At 37.8% G+C, this 4,909-nt stretch overlaps 1 long non-coding RNA gene across 2 annotated transcripts; it reads left to right on the top strand.

The window, feature by feature from the left end:
- The first annotated feature begins 553 nt into the window (after window positions 1–553).
- On the top strand, window positions 554–2,498 carry LOC116733200 (uncharacterized). Of its 2 annotated transcripts, none has more exons than XR_004341977.1 (3): window positions 554–662; window positions 1,770–1,880; window positions 2,166–2,498. It is a non-coding gene; the product is annotated as an uncharacterized LOC116733200 (long non-coding RNA). The 2 variants fall into 2 exon arrangements; XR_004341976.1 differs by having other exon boundaries at window positions 604–866.
- Window positions 2,499–4,909: the final 2,411 nt, after the last annotated feature.

Raw genomic sequence — 4,909 nt, 5'->3', positions numbered from 1 at the left:
CCTTTATACACAGCTCAGTAACAAAATGTAAAAAATGTGAATACTTTTGAGATGCAATGATACTTAAAATCATCCATCCATTATCTGATAAAGCTAACAGTTTTTGCACAGCTGAATCTCAGCCTACAGTTCTTAGGGTGCAGCTCGTCTGACTTTATATCTGTTAAGAGGCAATTTTGGTGTGATATGCGCTCCACCAGCCAAATTACACTAAGAGCTTTTGAGGAGAAAGAACCAGAGTGGGAAAAAATGGGCGTCTGATAAGACTTGCTGAGGGCAAATCGACACCGGAACAAAGATGCCCCCCTTTCCCCGTAGCAATGAACAAGCTAAAGCTGAAGCCAAAGAGTTCAAACTCAGGGAGGAAGACCTAAGCCTAACAGATGAGTGCGATTGTTAATTTTAATGCAAATGTAATTTGAAAGAAAAACCTCCTTTTAATCGAAAAAGGAGGGGGGAGACATCTCTGCATTTATTCATCTGCGTGCAGATCCATTCACTTCTGCTTCTTCAGCTCCATCCACCAGGGGGCAGTGTGAGAGTGCGCCGCATAGTAATTTTAGACTTTAGTGTACTAATTTATTCTGTTTTGTCTTCGCTGCGGTCTGCTCTTTTCGTCTCCGTGGATTCAGCGGGGAGTTTTGGAGTGAGCGCCGCGTCAGGTCAGGGGGGTTGAGCGTGTGTTTCCCTTTTCTCTGCCCATGTGGAGAATCTCTGGTCGGAGGCGACTCTGTAAAAAATACACCATAATGATGTTTTGAGAGCGCGCGCGCGGGGTCCTCCCACAGCAGCACAGAGGAGCACGCGGCACGGAGGAGCGCTGAATGACAGATTGAGATCATGGAAATTACAGACAAAAGGAAAATGTAGGCAGGAATGAATCGTTACACAATCTGTGCTCTTTGCTCCTCATCATAGTAGCGCGTCTATCACGGCGTAAAGAAAGGGCAGCATGCAAACGTGCAATTTAATCTCTTTAATTCCCTCCGATATTTTGAAGAAGAAGAAAAAAAATTACACACGTGTAATTTATCTCAGATGTTCCGAAAAGTCTGATTTTGAATATAACCCTAAAATATTCAAAATTAGCCGCCGCTTTACTTAATAAAAACATTTCCACTGTCTAGCCGCACCTTTTGGCTCTGCCTGCCAGTGGTGTCCCCAAGTGGGGGACTAATGGGGGGCAAAGCTCACTGGAAAAATAATCATCACCTCAGAAATTCTTATTCAGTTCATACAAAGGCATCCAATCAAGATCAAGATGTAAAAATAAATTTATTTAAATTAAAAAAAGTCAATTTTTGCCTATAGTCTTTTTTGTTTGTTTTTTACTTAGGCCATTGTTGCAGGTGATGATGTAAAAAATTATACATAATACATATTTTTACTATTGTTAAGGCTCGTTAAGCCGAGAGAACGACCGTCTAACGGCACGTTGCTTTCAAACTCCTGCTGATTTTCGGCAACGAGTTAAAAGCAAAAATAATTCAGTCAGACAATATCTAATGTTAATGTTTGCTAATTTTATTATTATTGTTACTATTAATTACAAATACATTTATTTAAAGTTGGTGCTGAAAGTTGTTTAGCTTTCATTTTACTTGTAAATGAAATGATATGTGTCATTTTATTTTAGTGAGTGCTATATTTATTTCTAGGACCATAAAAATGACTCTGAACTTTTGAAATTGCTGGTTAATTACAAGTAATTACAAGGTTGAATTCAGTCGTTCTTAAAGTTTGATTTGTGTTTTTGTCTTTTCTGATAGATTTTGTAATTAAACCTCCAGGACCTTCGGGAGAATTAAGCGAAACCCAAACTCCTTGTTCTGAACGAAAACCTTCTGTATGGCCAAGAAACATGAGTTTGCTCCCTCAAGGTATTGAAGCTCAGAAGAAATGTTTTCTAAATTGCTTTTTAGTTACTGTAAAAACTAAAAAGTCACTGTTTGATGGAGAAGATAATGTAGCCCTGCAGCTGCTGCCGCTACTCCTCCCTGCTCCACCTTACACACTTGGGAGAAGAGTTTCAGACCCATCAACCTGGAAGTTCAGATGGTTTCATTGATATCCAGCCTGTAAGGCAACCTCCATCTCTGAATCAAGCTCAAATTGTTTACTGTTTAAATAAGTGCCTGTTTTTTTCTGTCTTCCCTCTCCATCAGGTTGGGACAAACCTGGTGGCGCGTCTACAAAATGCGACAACATAGAAGCTGCATGTCCTCATACAGTTTAGCAAAAATGCTAAACTGTTGATAAAAAAAAAGTATTTTTTGTTTAATGGCTGAAATTTTTACTTGTAGTTTGCTTTAAAACCCGACTTCTTACATGAAATGTAAAATGTGTAGTAACAGATACTTCTGGAGTTGTAGCCAAATAATGAGTTGAAGTGATTTCAGTATATACTTTTGAAGCAACTTACTTATGTTTTGTAACTTTTGTAAATGAATTCTACTGGCTCTATATCACGTGGAAATAAAAGAAGCTTTAAATTCAGATTGTTTTTAATCTTGTTTTTATATAGTGAAATTCAAAATAAAGAAATCTTTTTTTTTTTTTTTTTAACCCAAATATAGTGGTATAATAACCCTGGTGTTGGGTTTCAACCCAATTGTGGGTCAGGTTAACCAATTTAACCAAGTCAATTTAACCCAACCTTTGGTTAGTTGCCATAACCCAATGTGTTGAGTTAAAACCCTGGCGTCGGTCCGGTTGGGTCGGTCCAACACTGGGTTACAAATGAGTTTTGAGCCGCTTCGTGGCCCCTCAACAAGGGAGCCCCAAATAAATAAATGTGCGCCTGCATGCATGAAAGACTTCCGAGTGAGAAGTGTTTGCAGGGTAAATATTGCTGTTGGCCTTGAAGCATGTGTACAGAACAATTACATGCTTCATTGTTGTGACGAAAATGGGCAGAGACAGCAACTATTGCTGCTTATTCAGCCTGACAAACACTGAAGGGAGAAATCCCACTGGATGCTGCAGGTTTCTTTTAGCAGGCGGTGGAAGGCTTGGGTTTAATTGAAATCATCTAAAATAGAGTTTAGTTTTTTGATAGCAGCTTCAAAAGCATCGCAGCGTTCTCACCGTTTCCCTGATTGCTTTGTTCATTTTTGAAGTTTGTTTTGGGCTGGAGGGAAGGGGATTGTACTGGCCTCTATTTTTCTGGCCAGTGATGGGAATCGAGTGGAAAAATCTGGCAAGATAATTCATATCTGCTGTAAAATGACCTTTGCTGGACCTTAGAATATCAATTAGTGCGATCAATAGAAGAATGCCAATATCAATAATGAAGAAAATGAAACATTAGCAACAAAAAAAAAAGTGGGTTTAAGCTGAAAAGTCCAACAAAAAGAAAAAAAAAATTAAATATGAATGGAGACTATTGTAATTTGTATTCTAAAAGATTCAATGTCCCAAAAATAAAACACAATTTTATAGTTTTAGGGTCAAACTAAGAGATTCTTTTTCCTTTCAAATTATGAGAATAAAGTCAGAATATTAACAGAATCAAATTACAATATTACCAGAAGAAGATTTTAAAATGACTAGAAAAACGTTGTGGCTTATAGGCTCATAAAATGGTTTTCACATGATTACCAAGACGGTTCTTCTAATCTGGTGGAAATCCACTTCCATCTTGGAAAGACCATAATATATTAATGTATTAGTATACAAATACTATATTCTTTGATGTTGTGACATTTCGGGGCTGTGAGGAATCTTTAAGTCCCCAGGATTCCCAGGATTAGCCCGCTAACAAGCTGGCTAATTAACCAGCTAGCTGGCTAGCTTCTTAGCTTCTAGAAACACAGCAGCTCAAATCTCCAACGCGGTGAAAAAAATGGTTCAGTTTACAGAAAAGTTTACAGAGGCAGAACGTCGCAGTTTTTCAACGCGCAAAATTGAGAAATATATTTAACAAAACAAAAAAAGTCTTTTTCTATTAAATGCAGAAGAGAACGACATCATTAGCAGCAGCTTCTGTGCTGCGGAGGACCGGCGGTGCGGTTAATTCTTCTCCCTCAGGCTCAGTCCTCTGGGATTTGTGAGTCCATATCTTGATTCATGACCAGTGGAGGTGCAATTGAACATTTTAAGAGGAACCAGGGAGTGGGGAGAGTAAGCCGTAATAAATGGTGTTCTTAAAAGCCATTCATAGGCTGTCCTGAGCACGCCGGAATGATGACAGATAGGTTTTCTTTGCTGTGCCTCATTTCTTATCCAAATGAAATCCGGGAAGTCCATTCATCCCCCTTAGGAGATAATAAATTGGTAGAGTATATATTCTATATACTGTATCTATATGTGATGAGCACACCTCTGTGTTTACCTTTTTCTCCAACACCACCAATTAATTCTCCTCCCTCATCATATTACACCGTTATATGTTCAGAGGACTCATGCTTTGGACTTTTTACATTTACAAATAAATTCAAACCATCTTGGTTTGTATGCAAATGAACAAATCATTCAGTACAATTACTCCTAGACATGACTGATTATTATTTACGGTGGAACTAGAAGACACAGGTATCTTTCATCTCTTTGTTATTATTCACCTCATAAATTGATTAAATGCTGCTCCTTGTGTACGTCGGTTATAGATTTAATGTTTTGCCGACCTTTCAAATGCGCATTTTTCTCAGCACCAGTCAAGTTTATTAGTACGGCGTACTTCAGAAACACAGCAGTTCAAAGTGCTTTACGTCATAAAATATAATGCAGTATTTTGAAACAAGCAGTAAACATAACATTTTGTTAAATGGCATCATAAAATACGTTTATTGAGGTAATTACAGTTATTACAATTTGTATAGGTAACTCTAAGCAAATTGGTTTTTAGTCTTACATTTAAGAAACCAGTGTTTTGGCAGTTTTGTAGGGTTATTTTTGTTTGTTCCAGATT

Source organism: Xiphophorus hellerii, chromosome 14, assembly GCF_003331165.1.
Source record: "Xiphophorus hellerii strain 12219 chromosome 14, Xiphophorus_hellerii-4.1, whole genome shotgun sequence".
NCBI classification, from domain to species: Eukaryota; Metazoa; Chordata; class Actinopteri; order Cyprinodontiformes; family Poeciliidae; genus Xiphophorus; species Xiphophorus hellerii.
Note: the sequence above shows the minus strand (reverse complement) of the source record. Positions and strands in the feature narration are given on the sequence as shown.